The following is a 22,253-nucleotide window of genomic DNA, read 5'->3' as shown; positions in this document are numbered from 1 at the left end:
ACTCTATATGAATGCCTCCAGAGGTGTACCGGGATAGCAATGATGCATGAGTGACTTATATGAAAGAATTATGAACGGTGGCTTTGCGACAACTAAAATGTCAACTACATGATCATGCGAAGCAATATGACAATGATGGAGCGTGTCATAGTAAACGGAACGGTGGAAAGTTGCATGGCAATATATCTCGGAATGGCTATGGAAATGCCATGATAGGTAGGTATGGTGGCTGTTTTGAGGAAGGTATATGGTGGCACTACACAAAAAAGATACATCCATGAAATTTTGGGCCGAACGAATTTTTTTTCTGTCATACATATGACACTTATATGACGATAATTGTGACAAAACCCGGTATCATCATAGATGTGGTGGGATCCTACTTCTATGTCAAAAAATCATGACAGAAAATGCGCTTTTCATCCTGGGTGGGTCGGAGACGCAGCTGCATGACATTCTTTGGGCCGTCCATGAAGGAAAAAACCGTGGTAGAAGCGAGGGGGAGGAAAATTTCGGGGAGTTCCCAGTTACGGTGGGAGGTCGGGGGCCGAGCGATACGCGTTTCTCTCGTACACGTACGCGCGTGTGTGCGAGGCGTTGGCTCTAACTGAACCTGAGCGAGGCGTTGGGCTCTAACTGAACCCGAGCGATTGCACTGCAGGCTAAACGTTTCTGAACCCGAGCGATCGATCGATGGTTGTTAACTGAACCCGATCGAGCGATTCCTTTGCTAGTGCTGCTAACTGAAGCCGATTGATGCTGCTTCTGGGATGAACAGTGAGCGTTGCGGGGGGGGGGGGTTGGATGAACAGTGAGCGGTGGCGTTGCCTCTGGATGAACAGGACCCCATGGTGTGGTGGAGGGCTGGATGAACAGTAGATGGTGGAGGGGTGCCCGTGGAGGGGTGGTTGAACAGGACCCCGTGGTGTGGAGGGCTGGATGAACAGTAGACGGTGGAGGGGTGGTTGAACAGTAGCCGGTGGAGTAGCGCGCGGTGGAGGCTGGATGAACAGGAGCCCGTGGAGGTTGGAGGAGGTCGACGGTGGAGATGAACAGTATCCCGTGGAGTCCCGTTTTGCGGTATGCCACACCCCTCTCGATGAACAGGACCCCCGTTTCGACTGTAGGAGGTCCGTTTCGTCCGTTTTGCGGTACGCCACACCCCTCCCGATCAACAGGACCCCCGTTTTGACCGTAGGAGGTCAGTTTCCTCCGTTTTGCGGTACGCCAGACCCCTCCCGATCAACAAGACCCCGTTCCGAACGTAGGAGGTCCGTTTCCTCCGTTGTGCGGTATGCCAGACCTCGTTTCCATCGCCTGTTCCGTCCAAGCCCTCCCGATGAACACGACCATGCATTCCGTTCCGACCCAGCCGGTTGGCTCCCACGCGTTCTGTTGCCTCCCGATGAACACGATGCATTCCGTTGCCTCCCCATGAACACGACACATTCTGTTGCCTCCCCATGAACACGACGACGACGCTGTTTCTCCGTTCCGACCCAGCCATGTACACGAGCCCTGGCCGTACGTATGCGCGAGTAGGCGTTCGAGACCCCGCCCGTATGTACACATATGTGGCCATATTTTCTCTCTGGCACCCTAGACGCTGTATGTATGTGTACATGCTACGTGCGCGCCTCTACTACGACACGTACGCGCCTCTACTACGGCACGTGCGTGCCTCTACATCCACCAGTATATATGTACGTACACGTTCGCGACCAGAATGGCAACGCTAGTATGCTTCGACCAGGTGGGTCCCGACTGTCAGAAACTTCCTTGCTTGCGATGATGTAGCTGGTGGGTCCCAGTAGTCAGGGGGGAGAATCATTTTTTTTTGCCCGGACGCACTTCCTTGTGTGCAAAGATGTAGCTGGTGGGTCCCAGCAGTCAGGGGGAAACGTTTTTTTCGCGAAATACAGTGGCCCGTCCGGTGGGTCCTAGCTGTCAGGTGGAGGAATCATTATTTTCCGTGTAATAAGGAGGCACTTCCTTGCTGCGGCCGTGGACCCAGCTGTCAGCCTCTCCACCTACAGTCCACGTCCGATGGAAGTCCTTCCTTGACCACGTTGACAACGCCGCGCCGAGAGCTCCAGGGCGGTGGACGACAGCGAGGCCTAGGAAGGGGACAACAGGGAGCCGGGGAAGACGCGGCAGTGGAAGCCCGCGCGGAGAGGAGTACGGGGGTTCACTGGTTCGGCTGCGGTGTGAGGCTGCCGTCGCCATAGGTCCTGGCCAGCGGTGGGAATAGTAGGGGGCGGTGAGGCCTCCGCGGCAGCACAGTCGGCCACGGGAGGCAGGAACATGCGGCACGACCGGCACTGCTTTGGGCGGCTGGAGCAAGAAGACCAGAGGTTGAAGAAGCACTATAGCCGTTGGATGGACATCGTACGGTCACTGGAGCTAGAATCGTTTATATTGACTAAGTTGACAAAGCCCTCCGTCCCCGTCAACTTAGTAGGCCCACAAGTCAGCCTCCCACCATGGTGGGTCCCAGGTAGCAGGGGGTATTCATTTTTTTGTGCGTAATAAGGAGGCACTTCCGGTGGGTCCGAGCTGACAGCAGGGGGAACATTTTTTTCATGAAATACGGTGGCCCTCGGGTGGGTCCCAGTAGTCAGGGGCAAACGTTTTTTTGCGAAATACTGGTGGGAGTCCGGTGGGTCCCTGCTGTCAGGTGGAGGAATAATTATTTTCCGCGTAATAAGGAGGCACTTCCTTGCGGCTACCATGGACCCAACTGTCAGCCTCTCCACGTACAGTATTCTTCCGATGGAATTCGGTCGTTGACCACATTGACCACGCCGCGCCGAGAGCACCACAGCGGTGGACGACGGCGAGGCCTAGGAAGGGGACGCCGCGGAGCCGGGGAAGACGCGGCAGTGGATGCCCATGCGGAGAGGAGTATGAGGGTTCACTGGTTCGGCTGCGCTGCCATCGCCGCAGAATAACAGGGGGTGTGGGTGAGTGGAGTGGAGGGATGGCCTGGCCAGCGGTGGGAGTAGTATGGGGGCGGTGAGGCATCCGCGGCAGCACAGCCAGCCATAGGAGGCAAGAGCAGGCGGCACGACCGGCGTTGCTTTGGGCGGCTGGAGCAAGAAGACCAAAGGTTGAAGAAGCACTACGGCCGTTGGATGGACATCGTACGGTCAATCGAGCTAGAATCGTGCATATTGACTAAGTTGACAAAGCCCTTCGTCCCCGTCAACTTAGTAGGCCCACTATACTGGGTCCCAGCTAGCAGCGGGAGTATTCATTTTTTTGTCCGTAATAAGGAGGCACTTCCTTGTGTGCGAAGATATAGCTGGTGGGTCCGAGCTGTCAGCGGCAGTAACGTTTTTCTCACGAAATACAGAGGCCCTTTCGGTGGGTCCCAGATGTCAGGTGGAGGAATCATTATTTTGCGCGTAATAAGGAGGCATTTCCTTGCGTGCGGCCGTGGACCCAGCTGTCAGCCTCTCCACGTACAGCCCACTTCAGATGCATGTCGGTCGTTGACCATGTTGACCACGCCATGCCGAGAGCACCAGGGCGGTGGACGACGATGAGGCCTAGGAAGGGAACGACACGGAGGCAGGGAAGACTCGGCAGTTGTTTTTGTTTCCCATGCGGAGGGGAGTACGACTGTACGAGGGTTTACTGGTTCGTCTGCCGTTGCCGGAGAATAACAGCAGGTGTGGGTGAGTAGAGGGATGGCTAGGCCAGCGATGGGAGTACGGTGGGGCGGTGAGGCCTACGCGGCAGCACAGCCGGCCGCGGGGAGGAGGGAGCAGGCAGTCCCGCCGGCGCTTGTTTGAGCGGCTGGAGCAGGAAGGGCAGAGATTGAAGAAGCACGACAGCCGTTGGACGGACATCCAACAGTATACATGCCATCTGTGGAAAACCTCAAATCTGTGGAAAACAGCATACAACCCATATGCCATTATTTCAAATAATTTATAGCCCATTTGCTAATTCTTACTGGTTTTTTTGGAGCCCATATTCTTTTTATTAGCATTACAGCCCATATTGTGGCCACGGTTAAAAAATCATACGAAATTTTGCATATGTTGGTGCGGTCTAAACTGTTTTTAATCCTGAAATTTTGAGTCACATTCTGACTGATTTAAAAAATAAATGTATATCAATATAAAATCCAATAAATTGTCCACACATAAAAAATCAATGCAATTTAAAATCTCAAAATGAAAAAAAGATATTTGAAACTAATTGCTGGTTTGATGTGTTTTAAAAATGTACAGCCCATCTCTCATTACTGATAGGCCATTTTCTCGGCCAGCCGAATGAAGCTCTCCTTGTCATGAAAGATTTGCAGCCCAACAGGCCTGATAAAGCGACTTACTTGACAAATCACAAAAAAACTGGGCTAGCCATTTTCAGAAAAAAAAAAACTACTGGGCTAGTCTGTGGTAAACATAAAAGAAAAGGCTGTCTAGACATGCCAGAGTGTCCCGCACAGCTCAGTTGACACCCTACTTCCGTCTCAAAAACAAATTAGATAAATGCCACTCCAATTATGGCGATTCATAAAAATGCCACTGCAATTTTTGCAAACTTTGAAAAACGCCAATGCAGTTTGCAAACTTTGAAAAATGCCACTCCAGACTTCAAAAAATGCCACTAGAAATGGCATGAAATGGCATTTTTCATAGTTTGGGAATTTCAGTGGCATTTCTCGTTTACACCAGATTTCGAGTGGCATTTATCAAATTAACCCAAAACAAAAATAACTGGGCGAGCTGCTGGGTCCCTGGTGTCAGCCGCTCGTTGTGCAATTCTCTCGTTTATTGACTACGTTGACAATGGCCTGGGACCCAGATGTCAGAAATCCACTAGGAGGAGCCATTTTTTATTAGCTTGAAATAAGGAGGCACTTGCTTGCGTACTGCCATGACCTTGGCGGGTCCCTGCTATCATCCTCTCCATGTACAATCATCTCCTGATTGTGTACGTGTCAACTTGCTAGGCCCACAAGTCAGCCTCTAAACCCGTGGAGGACAAATACAACCCATTTAAAAAAATAACAACCCATTCCATACATTCAAACGGAAAGTTCAACATTCAGAGCAAAGTAACAGGTCTGATCCACATATAGAGTACTGAACTTCTACGTTGACAACCATCATAGCCAAGTTAACAATCTACTCCCACTAATACTCTAGTAGAATACAAGTACTAACTTACTCTTAGCTAACTAGACAATGCTGGCCGCCATCTGTGGTACACGCTAAATGCTGGCACCGGCGTCGTGCGCCTCGCCTCGGACTTGCAAGAGGTGTGATAGGGCGCGTTGCTCGCGCGCTTTGGCCCTTTCCACGCCGGCGTGGTCCACCGAAGCTTCGGCTTCCAAGCGGGAAACCCACTTGACGAGCTGGTAGTAAAAATCGGCGTCGCGAACGTGTGCGTGCCCGACAGCCTCCAGGGCTATTTGCCGGGCGCCGGCCTCCATGTAGTCGGCCCAGTTGCAGGCGCTCTGCTCGCGACTCAGAGCGTCGATGCGCTACTGCTCCATGTCCCGCTAGCGACGCAAATCGGCGATACGTTGCTCCTCCACCAGGCGGTCGCGCTCCAAAAACTCCTGCTCCTCCGCCATGCGGTCGCGCTCCAACAACTCCTCGATCTCCGCATTGCCATCTAAAGATAGATAGAATGCCTCCTCCCTCCGTCTGCCTTCCGGTGAAAACCCGAACACTAGTTCCGGCGGTGACCGCCTCCGGCGTTGCCTACCGCGGACGGGCGGGGGCATGGCGGACGTGGCCAGCGACGTCGGGCCGGTGGGGGCTTATGAGGATATGGCGAGTTGGGTCACGGTGGCACCGGAGAAGGCCGGGAAGCAGTACTTATAGGCAGAAGGTAGCGCGACGATCATCAGAATTCAATGCATAATGGCTTAGCGCGCCAGCTTGCCGTGGAAAACTAGAGAAACTGAAATTATGACTGTGCCGTCCCATCCCGTCTGGGTCGCACGCCGGCATGGCAGTCAAATGAGTGCACTCGAATCATCTCCCTCCTTGTCAATAATGATTCCACGGATTTAAAAAGCCCGCAACAATTAAAGCATATCTTTTTTCGCATCAGTTAGCTGCCTTAATTACGGCCGGCTGCATGTAGGCACTCAGAATCGCTCGCAGGCAGTACGCGAAGCAGCATGCAACGAGTCGTAGCCGAGGGCACGCATGAAGCCACTTAAATTGCTGGAATTAATTAGGCTAAAACTTCTGCATGTCGTTAATTATTGCCATGCCTTGGTCTTGCTGCTTTGCTCACGGAATTAATTAGGCTTAAGCTTCTTCAGAGGTAGGCATTTTTATCTGTGTAGGATCGATAGTGTAGCTTGTCAGTTTCTTCAGAGGTAGGCATTTTTATTCAAAAAACTGCCACTTCGCATCTTGCGTCGCAAATAAAACTGCCAGGAGCGCATTTGTAGGCTACCTAGTGATCGATCAGTAACTTGTAAACACTGAGCGAACAGAAATAAGTAACTGTTAATGCATCTCAATGATTCATAGATCATATACAAATATGTAGCTCCAAAAGCAAAGATCATCCACTTCGGATCTTGCATCGCAACTAAAACTAACTAGTACGATTCCCATACATAAGATCAACATGTTAATGCATCTCAATGATTCACAGATCATATACAAATATGCAGCTCCAAAAGCAGAGATCTAGAAAAAACATCTGTTCTTCCTACTAACATGGATGCTTCTCTTGGCCAACATTCAGTATAGACTGACAGAAAAATTTGTTTGTGAAGTCTACAATTCCTCTTGCAAACCTAAGTGATTTCACCAACAGCTGGAACCATGAGAATGAACCACACATGATGGAGGAACATCCACTTCAATATGATTTGGTCTTCTCTCGATCACACCGCTAGACTATTTTCGGAATACAAACTTTAACTTAGGAAAAATGATGCCCATTGTATGATCAGACCAAAGCAATGAAGCACCTAGTGTTGGCCAATAAATAGTACAGTACTACTTTTTTGCAGTCCATGAAGTGACTATCCAATCTTTCTATGTCTATTTTCAAATGGCACTCCATGCAGTGACTATACTATTCTCTTGTGCAGTTCAACCAAAATTGCGGACACTTTGTTTGTTTGCCAAATAGCAACGGGTAGACATCTCTATCTGCACAAATATCAAGCAGCTAGTAAACATATACCACACCTTGTATTTTCGGTTTAAACATGTCTCTTCCGCTTAGCATCTATCATGTTCTGCACTGGACAATCTGATACAGTTATGTTTTGCCCTGGACAATTTCATACTGAATTGATTTGCTGGTTCAGAGCAGAAATATAGCGCCTATTCTTCATCAGACCAAGGATATCCATGTTCACAGTGGTGGAAGAGGTGAAATTGTTACAACCGAAATTGAGCATCCAATCATTGAATCCTGTCCTGCACCTCCAATGTAGGTCCACCCTGCCAATAAATTCACATGCAAACCACTAGTATTACTATCTAATGACAGTACAAAAAGAGTAGCAAGATAGTAGCAAACCATGTACCTTCGTAATGAATAGCTCATAGTGCCACCAATTGGATATAAAGGTTTGGAAAAAACATGCTCCTAATGTTGAACCAGTTGGACTTTTTGTGCAGTTCCACTAAAATCGAGCATCCCTGTTTGCATAGATATTGAAAGTGTGATTACTCTAAAAGTGGCACTAGTTGAAGCATAGACTCACGAATATAAGCATTCCAATTTCTTAATGGGAAAAGGTAGCAAGACTGTTTCTAACCACCTTTTTGAAGGAATAAATAAAGAAACAACGACTGATGTCAGGAAGGCATACATAGTTTTTTCTGAAAAACTGAGCCATTCCTGACCTTTCCTCTTCTTTTAAGCAAATTTTGTGCAGTTCTACTAAAATAAAATGCCATCACCGCCTTGACAATTCAGTGACACTGTACAAAAGGAAATGACTTAACATTACATCATGATGTCAGGTATGTAGTCGACAGGCATTAGAGACAAACATACAGACCTCCTCCGATAACATAATGAACATTAATTTTAACAAAGGTGTGACTAGCTTTACCGGGATAATTTGAGTGAACTCTACACCCTTTGTTCCTTAATATAAGACGTTTTCACGGTTCAATTTAAAGTACCCAAACGTCTAGTATTTAGAAAAACAGGTAGTAGTTTTCTTGAGCACATATCTGGGAAAGCTTGCCACACTTTATTTATGTCCATACGCTAATGCAACACCATTCGAATACTACAAATATACACTAATCCAGTGGCTAGTGCAATAGTAGAGTAGTTAGTTTATTACAGGGTACAGTACAATGGTTTTACTGAACAGATTTCAATAAACTCTAGCACTGGAAGGTTTCTATAAGAATTAACAATACAAAATGTAAAGGTAGCAAGTTTCAGCATTGGTATACTAGCTGTGCATAAGCATTAAACCAAATACAAAAGTCTGAAGGTAACTAGCATTATTAACTAATGACAGTATGAAAAAATTGCAAACCATGTACCTCCAAGGTAAATATCATTTCGAACTCAGGGGACCTTAAAAATTGCTATCCCAATCTTGATAATCGATCGAACTTAAAAACTTGATCGAACGAATCAAGAGAACAGCCGGAGGAGGAGGTGCCCACTCTTGACCTTTCCTCTTGTCTTCATAATTGTCTGTGCAGTTTAACCAAAATAAAATGACATCAACGCCTTATCATTTTGGTGACACTATACAAAAAAATTAACTTATCTCATGAAAGTGAGGTATGTAATCTATAAGCATTAACGGGCAAAAATCTGAAGGTAGTAACAAGTTTCATCGTTGGTATACTGGCTATGCAACAGCATTAGAATGTCTTAGCTGAAAAATCTTTAATACATCCACAATCAACAGCTAACCCTAAAATAATCCGGTGACATTAAATGGCATTGATTAAATTTATCGGTGGCATTAGACTGAGAGCGGCATTAGTTAAATGTGGCATCACTTTAGCAGTAGCATTGCTTGACTTGACTGCTGGCGTTATACTAACAGCAAAAAGGTGGAAATAAGAGCATGGGAGGCCCATTTGGACAGTGGGCGCACCAGTACGATGTACCTCCATGGACGCAGAGTGGTGAGGGAGGTATGGTTGCCCAGAGCAACAAATATCCATGCAGCATATGTGGATTACGTCCCATTTTTTCTCTCTTTAGCCACCTTTTTCCTATGCGAGGACAACAAACCTGATCGACCTGGTCATTCTCTATTGCATTGTCATGCCTTTCTACCCTTCTTCAACCAAGAGACACGAGACTCGTTCCTTAGCTATTGCTTTCCCCCTTTTCAACCTAGATGCGGGTTCAATGCCTACTCTCTTCGATAGTACAGTCTCCCTTCCTTTCCTTATTCAACCCAGACATGGATTAGTCTGCATGAAGTAGGGTTTCCTTTAATACTGCAAATTATGGTTTTCGTCTGTGTGGACAGTAGAGCAGAGGATAGCAAATTGGGAAGATGGTGGGGTGGAAAAAGATCCACATGCAATGACGTGGCAGATGGGGCAATAGAACAAGGTTATGGTTTGAAAAGAGGTAGCATACCTGAGGGTCAGCGGGAAGTGGCTTCGCTCGTGGTCGTCGTCGTCCGCACACACTACGGCAGCGAGCTTGGGGACGGAGGCCATCCCGCGCGGGCGCTAGGTCTGAGAGGACGGCCTTGTCGTCAGTGCATGACCTCGCTTGCCGACGGCGAGTGCGTCAATGCTGCACGTCCTTTTCTTCCCCGGTGGATCTGTGACCACCGATGAGGAGGGAGAGAGGGGCCATCTTTTTTAGATATGGAGAGAGGGTGGTAGTGTGAGAAGCAAGTGGGCAGCCCTTAGCAAGAAATCGCTCAAGCTCCAGCCTATATATCTTTTTTATACTACTAGTACTGGAGGTGGAGTAGTGGTAGAGTAGTTTATATTTTCTCTGCGTACAATACGAGTTAGTCATGCTTCAAAACTGATCGGCACGCCATTAAAATAATAAAGGTCGATAACTAATGCGGCACCTCGGGCCAACGCGGCCAGATCGCATTTTGCACGAGAAATTACACACCATATTTCGTTGACATGTGGTCCCGTTCCAACATATCAGTGAGACGACGGCGAGTAGTAGGAGTACTTCCGAACGGACGTGTAGGCCGGGGCGCCTCTTCGTGAACCGTGGCAAACTCGCAACCATCCACCGACTCTTTGCCTTTCCCTCTTGATTTGGAACTGCTGTCGCACGCTCTTCCTCTCCCTCCTCCATTTTCCTTCAGCCCTTCACCCTTTCTTCTGCCATTGTTCGATTGTCTTCTCCATGGAGGGAACATGCCAGAAACGACCCCGTTATTCTTGCCCCGATCTGAAAGATGACGTGGTGGAGGAACTCATTGATCAGTGCGACATCATCACCTCGGCTAGCATGGTAGGTTCGTTCAAGCCCATTCTCGACTCAACTAATAACATCATTACAAAGAACCCAAGAGTCAAGGAGCGGTTTGATCTCCCCTACCTTCTTCGCCGTGACCCTGATGACTCGCGCCGGCACGAAGGAGGCCTCACCCTATGTCATTTGATGCCGCTTGATAATGATACGTATGATGTTAAGATGCCATCGCTTGAGGGCAAGGCTTGGGCGGGCACAAATGGAGATTGGGTTGTTTACATTGGGTCCAACCGCGAGTGGGAACTTGTGAATGTCTACACTCGTGACCGGGTTCCACTTCCAAAAATCTCAGCACACTGCCCAGAGGTTGAGCACACCGGTATTGTACGCACATTCAAATACGATCATGGTGACTGTCTTCTATGGAAGATAGCAATTTGTCGAGTTCCCAACCGCTCTTGGAATTACAACAACTATCAAGTTGTTGCTATCTTCAGAAGCTTGTTGCCGTCCTTTGTGTTCGACTCGATGGACATTTCTCAAAAACCAATTTCTGTACACGGATGAGTACTGTGATGCAATTCAATACGAGGGCCTTTTGTTTGCTGCCACCGCTAGTGGCACTGTTTTTGCATGGAATCCTCATAGTTTCGGTACGTTTGTCTTCCACCGTAATTATAATTGTTTCATCCACATGCATGCGGGTTAGCAAGTTTCCCTTTGCTAATTAAGCTTCTTCTTGTGTTTCCAAGGTCCTGTGAACATCCCAGCACCTATACTTGAAAAATTTTATAACCAAGGGGGAGATGACGATGGTGATGATCACGAGCATGAGGACGAGCAGCGCCCATATACTCTATGGCGCCTGGCAACTAATTCCAATGGATCACCTCTTCTTGTGTGTATACAGCCCACTAATGATGTTACTACTAAGGAAGCAGGTGTAGTCTCCCATGGTCGCACTCTTCGGACCTATTCCAACACCCGTTGCATGGTATTCGGGATGGATACTAGTGTGCTAGCGCCAACTCCTTCTCCCTGGTACATAATTGATAGTCTTGGAGAAAACTCGCTCTTCCTTGGACAAAACTATCCGATGATGGTGAAAGGCAATCCAACTGCTGTTGACACAACGTTAATAGTACCATTTATGAGAAGCAACTGTGTCTATACCTCGGACATTTGGGTGGTTCCCTACCCTGGTACTGATATAGTAGGCCGCTTCAGCCTGGATGATCAGTCCTACATTGGTTTCCAGATCGACAATCGATGGCCCGTCCCAGAGAATCACTTGTGGTTCAAAGCAAGTGTTTCCAACGCCAAGGAATGGTTGAGTTGAAGTTCATTTCATTGCTTGTTATTTGTTGTGTGGTGAAAACTTTAGTATTTATAATGTATCCTCGTTGTCGATGTGGGTTGATGACCTGTTGTATGTAATGAAATGATATGCCTGTGATAAACTTACTAAATTTATGAATGGCTTTCGAGTCGCTTCTCTAAATTTGTACTAGCTTCACATGCTTCGCGCGTCGGGCGGGTGTTTTTACTATAGCCATATGTTAATGTGTTCATTGTACGTAACCAGCACCTCGAATCCTCGATACTAGTACTATATAGTAGGAGTAAGTAGTAGGAGTAGTAGGGTGGCATGGGCCAGAACAAGCATTCACGTCCAAGAGTACGACACACGCCACCACCACGACATCCATCTGACACCATATTATTCCTTGGAGTCTGTGCTAGAGCAATCTCTTCACCTCGTCGTTTCTCTAACTTTAGCCATCGCGCGACAGGTGAGTTGGGGGTTTGCCGATAGTCGGTTTCCTTAACTGCGGTCCCACTTGTAAGGCCAACTCCAACGCACGACCCCAAACGGACCTCCATTTTGCACGAACTCCAACGATAATTTTGACTAGAAAAGCAAGACCAAAGAAAACAAGAACCACAAGAATACATTTTACTACTCTTGTAAGTTGGATTAGTGCCTTCTCGATGCATTCATTGTTGATCTGCGGAGGCTCGATCTTGCATGCTTCTTTCTTCTTCGAGTGTAAAGAAGTAGATGTTGCTTCCTCGCATCTAGTCTCATGTCTAGCCTCTATTCGAGTAGGAGTATCAACAAGTGCACTAATCTCATCTCTAGCCTCTGTGCTAGCTAAAAGTGATAGAACATCTACTAAATTGCGCTCTATCAATATATGGATGTACTCTTCTTCCCAATACAAAAACTTGCATCCATTCTACTCCCTCCGTTGCACAATACATCCCTTCTATTTGTCAAAATATATATGTATCTAGACATGTTTTAGTATATAGGTACATCCATTTTTGGACAAATGGAAGTCAAGTATTTTGGAATGGAGGGAGTACACAATAAAAATTTTAAGTTAGCACAACTAGTCTAATCTGAGAGCACAACCGAAGATTTGGTCGGGTTCTTCCTCCTTTTGCCGACACGTGGGACATCCAACATCCAGGTCGTGTCATGAAAGAAAATAGAGTGGTAGTTGAAGCCACGAGATGTGCATCTTGGGTTAAACTGTAAATAGAATCTTACTACTCTTGAGTAACTCCAAAAGCGGCCACCGAAGATCTTTATTGGATTTCTTTTTCATCACCAGCACGTCGAGGTGAAAGATGTGCAGGTTCAGTGGGTCCTCTTGCGTTTTCACAGACATGTGGGGCCGCATGTGAGCAAACAGACGATGGGCTCCGCGCATCCGCTGGTTGGCTGACAAGAGAGATAGAGGAGGGCTGAGCACGGACTGCAGGTTTTTTTGAGGGAGCAGGAAATTTGTTCTACGTACCTCGATATAGGCTTGATATAGTGGGGTGGCATGGGCAGCATTCACGTCTAGCAATACGGCACACGCCACCCACACGAGTCCCATCCGACACCAATTTTCTTGGAGTCCGTGCTACAACCATCTCTTCTCCCTCCTGTTTTCTCAGCCATCGCGCGATGGGCGGGGTGGGGGTTTGCCGATAGTCGGTTTGCTCAACTGCGGTCTCACTTGTAAGTGAAAATGCAACACCGCACGCATTCCCGCTTGAGCAGCGTGCCGGACCAACCATGTGGGGGTGCGACGCGAACACGGCAGGCTTTTCCTTTTGAACTCGTAACTTGTAAAATTTGGTTCTGCTCCATGGCGCGACCGATAGATAGAAAATAACGATTTTGCCTAGAGTAATGAGAAGTTTGGTTCTGGCGCCGTTCATGCATGGAGTACGTACGAAAATTATGAAGTTGATGCGAAAGGTAAGATAATTACTGTATGATAATTTGGTTCTGAACAGTCCGTCCAAGGTTGCCCTGCGGTCCAAGAAGGCTAGCGTCCTATCATCCTCCTCTTGCATGTAGTAGTCCTTGTGGACGATTTGCGCGTAGACGTGGGTGATTATGTCGATGGTGTCTTGCTCTTCCAGGCGCTGCGCGGCGAGCGCGACCTCGAGGTGGACATTCTCCAGCGCGACAGCGGGCAGTCGCAGGGCCACCAGTGCGTCGAAGAGGTTGTCACCATAGTGGCCGTTGAGGGTGGCGGGCATCGCAGAGCCTGGGCGCGTCGGCTGGAGGCTTACGTCAAAGTCGTCCGCAAGCTTCTTGACGATGGTGAACTTGTCGAGGAAACCTACGAGGACCTCGTCGAACAAGGAGACGAAGTTGTTGTCCAAGCGGCCCCTCACCCTGGCGGCCTCAAGTGATACTACCTGGAGACGTTCCTCGGTGCCGGGCCACAGGCCGGCGTCGTGGACCATCTGGCACAGCCTGCTGATGCTCGCGCTCATCGCCTCCATGGGTCTAGCTTAGCTTCTAGTCAACTGATCTTGCGATTCGAGTGATCACTCTTGCCCTTGGTTAGCGTGCGTAGGTGCATAGGATTTCATACTACTCCTCGGCCCTCTACTGCACATGCCTTTGGCTGTATGATAGGTGGGCCAGCCACCCCCTGGGCCCACGTGTCATTCACCCAAAGGCAGTTGCCGTAAGTCAATGAAGCGGCATCCCCCTCCGTGCCGGTGCAGTATAGTCATCTCACCGGACCTCTAGTTGGGGCCAAACGAGAGAAGTTTGATGTTTACTGGTTTATTGGTCCCCTTTGCATTTTGCGCCAAGTTTTGACCTTTGATTTAACTAATAAAAAGTTAATGCATGTAAACAAAAATGTTGTGTAAGTCACCTTATGAAAACCAAATAATCCCAAAATACTTAGGCACGGTGCATTAACTCCCTCCTTATTTCTTATTTCATGACATATCAACCAATGAGAGATGTGGGCCGTGCATGCTTTCAATGACTTGAGACTACCAAACATGACATGCAGTGTTTAGTTCATTGCATGTAATCCTATTAGTACTCTAGTTAGCAAAAAAAAACATTAAGTTCTCTCGCCGATAGGAATAAAACACCATGTATTTATTTACAGAGGGAGTAGTACATTATGTGACATGCATTACTAGATATTGCTAGTCAAATACTAAAATCCGGATGGACATGGTAGTACTCCTAAATCCATATGGTGGTGCTACTAGTACTACTAGTAGTAGTACTACCAATGTAGTAGTAGGAGTACTAGCACTGTACTACCCGTTGGTCAAATTATTACGTCCTGCTCCTCACAGTGAAGTGACAAGACCCTGCGCCGGAGATGGCACCTGAGTATAGGCGCCATGTTCGGCATACCATAGTTAGCCTCACCATCTGCAGTCACTATCATCATGGCTGTAGAGCTAGCCTGCTTACAACTAGCCCTGTTCGACATAATTTCCCGTGCGTAGATGCCCGTGCATTGCACGAAACACCAAGATTGGGGGTGGACAGCTCCGGCAGCGGCCATCGCGCCAGATTTTTCCACGGCCTTCTAGATGTGGTGGGGAGGAGATAAGGCTGATTGTGAGAGACAAGGAGTTGTTTGTAAATAGGGAACAAGTGCGGGCATCTTTTTGCAAAAATGGAGAAGCTTGGTTTGTATGCGTCAGATCTAGATCCGACGGCTATTGGTGAAAGATGGGAGGCACAACATCATCACCAACTCAGGACCTGTTTGATTCGCAGGATTTTGAAAACGCGGGAATAGGACACGGCAATATTACAAGTTTCAAACTGATATTACAAATGTTAGGAGTAATGATGCACCTACGAAGAGGGAATTACTAGGAAGTTTAAGTAAGAATTTTAGTTACTTTAGGTGGATGTAGCAAGTCACCACCCTAACAAGTCACTAATGGGAAAATAAGTTTTCGAGTCTCTGGCCACTTGATGTTTCAAAAACAAATTCAGCTTCTGCGGAGACTTTGTCATTTAGGCTTAGACGCTTGCGGTGATCAGCACGCCATTCATTGTTGCGCCAGAGAATGCCAAACCTCATTACCTTGAGCACACTTGTGTAACATCCCAAAATTCTAAATTTTGGAATGTTATAAACACATAGATAGATTGATTGATTGCGTGAATTGAGTGAAATTTGAATTCTTTTTGAAAGTTAAATGAGAGGGAAAGCAAAGGACTTTCCCAAACTTTCATATTGGTTTTCTGATCTTCGTGAATTCAAATTCTTTTCAACACAAAACCCCGGAGAGAAGATGACATGACTTCTTCCATTTATTTAAATGACAAGGGGTGTTGAAAATATTTGAATTTCATTTGAAAATATTTCCAATTCAGAAACTTTAAGCAACTCAATGATTTTCACGAGAGAAGATAAAATGACTTCTTCAAATTATGAAATATGAGTTGGGAGTTTCAAAGAATTAAATTCAAAGTTCTTTTGAATTTATTTTTCAAATTGGAATACATTAGATCATCATGCATATCTTATTTTCTTGCATTTTGGTCGATCCTAGAAATTTCACGCAACTCAAGGACCTTCGGAGAGAGTTGGAGATTTCGTTATTTTCTTATTTGAGAGTTTTCTCGAATTGGAAAAGAGTATCATTTGATTTATTTATTTCATCTTCAATTATTTTTCCGACGTCAAAAAAATATGAGAGAGGGAATAATATGACTTTCCCAAAATATAGGAAAAATGAAGATTTAATAAATAGATCAATTTTGGTTTCGCCGGAGTTTTATTTGCATTTTATTTGGATAGGGAAAAATGCTCGTTTTCGAAAATTGCATTTTAGGTCCGGAGAAAAGTTCATTTTGCTCGGCTCATTTTTAGGAGTCGGGGAAAATTTTACTTTAGATTTTTCGGAGTTCGTTTAGTGCTCTTTTTGTTTTTTTCTGCGCGCGGAACCAGTTAAAAAAAACAAAAAAAGGGAGCAGGCCAGCCGGGCCTTAGGCCCAGCCAGCCAGCCGGCCGCCCCTCCCCTCGCGCGCTGTGCGCCAGCGCAGGCAGGCACCAGCCAGGCCGCCGCCTCGCCTCGTGCCTTCTTAGCCGAATCCTTTTTGGATTCTAGGCTATCTCTTTTCCTTTATTCCGTTTTCTTTCTTTTCTTCTAGGACTCTTTTTCTTATTCCTAGTCTATTTCTTGTCCCCTACCCCAAGTTTTCTCACCCCTCCCCAATATAAATACCCCAACACCCCCCCTCTAAACACATCAAACCAAACCCCTCTCCTCCCCAGGCCGCAAAATTATGCGTACATATAAACAAATCCTGAAGATTGATAGCAATGCCAGAAACAATTCAACTTTGTTTCGCCGACATGTGGGACATCCTTCATCCGGCTCCACCTGCCATGAAGCAATATTGAGCGCACAACTGCAAGGAAAGTTTCACCCCGGTCGTTGCACCGCAATAGTAATGACTAGTGAGCAGTCAAATAACAGAGCCCCACCTTCGCCACACTAAGTTGCTCGGACGAAGCAACCATCATTTCTCTGTTCGTTGAATCCACTGGTACTCCCATATTCCCAGAGTAGTAAGTTGCTCAGGCGAAGCAACCATCACTTCACCTTTCCCACAGTAAGTACTACTACATCCTTTTTTATTCTAGAAAAAACTACATGTGAATATTGGACGGTAGTAGCATAGCAACTGAATCAAAAAATGAAACCAACCAATGAACTACTACTTATGGTGAGTGTTTGCTAGTATCATGTACTCCGTCTGTCCATGTATATAGGGCTTAATGCATTTTCCGAGACTAACTTTGGCCCTATTTGGATCCATGGGTTGGAGTTTGTTTGAGCTAGTTGGGGCTCAAATAGCCCTAAAGTATCCAAATATGAGGGTTAAATTGGAGCAAGTTGCACCGAACCCACCAAAAAAACTATCCCACCCAAGAGGTGCTAATTGGAGATAGTTCTCATTGGGCCCACTGAAAAATCACTTTTCTCTCTCCATCAAGTGCATTTATTGTCAATCTAACCCTGTCATCCAAACACCTCTTTGGCTACAGTTAGTTCAGGGTTAGTCATGAGTTAGTCTAACCTCTAGCTAAGTTAGAGTATCCAAACAGGAGCAGTATAGGACATGCAAGTTGCTCAAAGCATGCAGTCAAATTCATACGTGAAAGGATCTTTTTTAAAACAGAATGTGAAATGATCTTCGAATGATATAATTTTCAAAATATATAAAATCTTATCAATAGTCAAAGGCATCCTCGAAGAATACATTAGGCCCTATATTAAATCTTATCAATAGTCAAAACCAAGTGTTACTACTATACCAAACAAATTCAAAATGAGAAATTGGACCCACTCACGGCACGGCACGCCTGTCTCGTTTGGTCCGTCGGTCAAAGTGCTTCCTCTTCTTGGCATAACAATAGAGTACAGTAAAAAATTTAGAATGCTCTTGGCATGTCGCTAACATGTGATGAGTTAACCGACCTCAGTAGACAGCAAAAACGCCAGCCCGCCGCACTTTGAGAGAGACGAGGAGCAAGAAGCGATACGGGCTGGTGGATTACTAGAGCTAGGTGTCGCACGGAGGCCAACAAATATGGTGATGGCGTGGGTTGGCCATGTACAGTATGATGTAACTACACTGGGTTGTCATGTTTCATACTCTTTCGGTCTACTATGGAGATGATTGGTTGATTTTATATCGCTGAGTAATATAAAGTATTATGAGTGCAGATGCTCCACCACGAGGTTCCTTGCTCCTTCTCGGTCGTCGGGAATCTATGTTCTTCCACTCTTTTTTTACATGAGCTTTGTTCATCCTTTTGCCAACACGCGGGACATCTAGCATCAAGGTGCATGTGTCATGCAATAAATGGAGATAAGCAATGCGTAAGTGACTCGCGCACTACGATGGCACCTATTACTACGCAATATTTTTCCCCCTCGGTGGCACGTGAATAGTGCACATACTCAATGACGGAGCATGGGATGGTAGCCATGGACATGGTCGGCCCTTTTTGGAGAGAATACTAAATACATATTAACTTTGATGTGTCCAGTCAACTCGCAGAACGATGAGAAGCACACACTGAATGACGGAGCATGGGATGGTAGCCATGGACATGGTCAACCTGTTGGGGATATGACTACCAGGTATGACCCGCCCAGGAGGAGCCGGGTCAATCACAATGGTGGGTTACTTAAAGGAAGCCCGAAGAGTGTACAAGGTGACGGTTTATGTTAAGGCTTGTAGTAGGCCCAAGTCCAGAGGCGGCTTAAGGCCCGTAAGTATAAACCGCCATGTATGAATAAGACTTGTAAAGTAAGGCATGTAAAAGATGTCACCGAGCCGGACACGTTGTATGAGCCTGCCGGGACTCTGTAGGCCGCAGGGCGTCAACCCGTGTATATAAGGGGACGACCCGGCGGCAGCTTAGGGCAGATAACATCAAAGCGAGAGTCAGGCTGAGCGTATTTGCTCCCTGGTCATTGAAACCCTAGCAATATCATCAAGAACTGGATTAGGATTTTACCTTCATCGTAAGGGGCCGAACCAGTATAAACCCTCGTGTCCTTTGTCCCGATTAACCCCTTTAAGCTTCCTAGTTGCGATGTCTCCACGACTAAGTCCTTTCACTAGGACATCTGCCGTGAAAATTCCACGACAGTTGGCGCCCACTGTGGGGCCAGCGCACGGTGGATTTGAGTTCTTGAAGGTCAGCTTCGAAGGGCTCAAGGGATACGTTGTGGGCCGGATGACCAAGAGTCATCGTGGCAAGCTCTACATCGACAACGCATGCTAGGGCCCCGACGCCGGCTCAATTGAGTACGGGTACCGGGTCCCCTTCGGCGGAATCCACGTCTTCATCGGCCGGATCGGCGAGCCAGGCCCTAAGCCGGACATCTGCACCGACCTCATCAAGATGGCTCAACGTGCGAGACCCGCCCGGACTCAGCCTGCCGTGAGGCGTGCCTTCGTGGGTTGCATCCATGGAGGGGAGTTTTCTGAAGGATCTGTGGATGGCGGTGAGACGGCCATCTACTCTGACGGTGAGTCGTCCACAGGTGAGACAGATTCATTATATCAACTGCAAGATGGCGGGCTTGGGGGCTGTTCCGATGGCAGCAGTATTCCGGACCCCTTTGAGCTGCCGAACAAGGCAGGGATCTTCATGACTGGTACGCAGCCCGCTCAAAACTCTACGGCTGCGGCAGCAATTACCACCGGGTCGGTAGTGGCTGGGTCAGGAGAACCCGCGCGCCCACCGGCTTAGGTACTGATGGATCTCATGGATAGGATGAAGGCCTTGTTGACCGCCGTGGTTGAACCGACGGATAAGGCTCAGCATGATGCGGAGGTGGCACGGCTATGTGGGGAGGTAGCACAAGCCAAGGAAAAGTTGGTGGCGGAAGACGTCAGGATGGCAGCGGAGCGGATGGCTTTGGACGCCCGGGCTCAGCAGCTTCAATCATAGGCTTTTCGGCTCATGATGGATCTGAATGCATCAAACAAGGTTATGAGGAGAAGGCACCAGAAGGCTCAATCACGTCTGCCTCTGACTTACGATCCTAGGAACCTCTTCCACACACCCGGAGCCGGTCCCAGTAACCCGCCGGAGGCAAACCGGATTACCACACCCGGAGCTAGGGCGCCGGGTCAGCCGCGGGCTATGGAACCCCCTCAAGTGAATACTGCTCCGCCTCGTTATACACCAACACCACCGGTTCATTTTCCTAGCCCTCTGGAGAATCTGATCACTACATCGGCACGTTTGGCAGCTCTCCCCATGGGAGGCGACTCTCCAATGGCGATTGAAACACGAAGGGTCAGGGAACTTCTTCAGACGGCTCTGGCACAGCAGGATTCATACTCATATAGTCGGGACAGGATTCATTCAACCCCTCGCCCGAGCCGGAGCCCGAGCTACAGCAGGCATATGGAGTCAGCAGCCATGTCAAGCAACACCCAGCGCCGTGACCAGCCATGCAGGCATGACCCGGCGCGTGATGGGGCTCTTAACTTGATTGACCAGGATGGGATCCGCCAAGAGGCTGAGCGGGCGGTTCAACAGGCAGCTGAGCAGGCGGCTCACCAAGCTTTTCCGGTTTATCCAACGACCTCTGTTGAAGCAGGTGTGACCACAAGGGCTGGAGGTGTCCCTTGCTTGGTGCCGGCTCTGTGTAATGAGCGCCTGCCAAAGGATTTTAAGGGGCCTCGTAAGGTGCCTATTACATAGCTGACTTACAACCCAGGACATGGATTGAAATTTACGAGATGGCCATGGAGTTGTTGGAGGTCAGTCACGCGGCGATGGACAAGTACTTCACCATGATGTTGGATGGAACATCTCGCACTTGGTTGAAGGGGTTGCCACCCAATTCCATCGTCTCATGGGCAGAGCTAAAAGCCTGGTTTATTCAGAATTTCAAAGATACATGCAAGCAACCCATGTCGATTATGGACTTGACTAATTGCAAGCAAGAGGAAGGTGAATCCACGACCCATTGGGTGCGCCGAGTGAAGGAAATAATACATTCATCTGATAAGATGGATGTCGGTCCGCGGTCTTAATGTTGGAGAAAAATTCCCGTTTTGAACCTTTGAAACAGAAGCTGGGGTGACTCAAACATGATTGTAATGACATGGGCCAGCTGATGGCGGCTCTGGTCAAATATGCCGACTCTGATAGTACCAAGGATCCCATTTCTGACGAAGAGAAGGCAGGGAAGGGAAAGAAGAACGGCAACGGCAAGGGTCACCAGCATAACCCGGCAAATCAAGGAGGTAGTAATAAACGTAACACGGACGGTAGTCTGGAGTTTGTGGCTAACACCAACGCACAGGGCAACAATCAACGGCGTAAGGGGAGGCCACCTCCTCGATCAGGCGGGTCGGGCCCCACCCTCGAGCAGTTGCTAAATGAACCCTGTCCAAGACACGGCACCCGGGAGAAGCCGGCCACCCATCTATGGAAAGACTGTATGACATGAAGGCTTTCAAGAATTCTAACATGTTCGAAGGTAATCATGGACCTGGCAGTGGTTCAGGCGGCGGCGGCTTTCATGGCCCGGGCGGCAATTCAGGCAGTGGCAGTTTTCATGGCCAGGGCCCTTAAGGTAATAAGGGTGGTTATAATCAGCAATCTGGCCAAGGAGGTCAGCAGCAGCAATCCGGGTTTCAGAGTAACCCAAAGCAGCTAAGTAGTGGGCAGTATCATGTGTTCACCACCAGCTTATGCAAAAGGGACCAGAAACTTCATAAGAGAGCGGTCAACGCTGTTGAGCCGGCGGTTCCCCGTTATTTGAGATGGTCTGAGCAACCTATTCTGTGGAGTAGGGAGGATCACCCACCCCGGGTTGACAATCCGGGTCATCTGGCTTTAGTGGTGGCGCCTCAGGTTGGTGGATATAAGTTCACTAAAGTGCTCGTGGACGGAGGCAGTAGCATCAACATCCTCTATTATGAGACATTCCGTCGCATGGGGTTGACTGGCAAAAGTCTTAAGACATCCAACACTGTTTTTCATGGAGTGGTGCCTGGTAAGTCGGCATACCCAGTTGGTAAGATTGAACTG

This window comes from Triticum urartu, chromosome 6A (genome assembly GCF_056163025.1).
Source record: "Triticum urartu cultivar PI428250 chromosome 6A, HENAU_Tu73, whole genome shotgun sequence".
In the NCBI taxonomy this organism is placed as follows: domain Eukaryota; kingdom Viridiplantae; phylum Streptophyta; class Magnoliopsida; order Poales; family Poaceae; genus Triticum; species Triticum urartu.
This window is presented reverse-complemented; position numbering follows the sequence as displayed.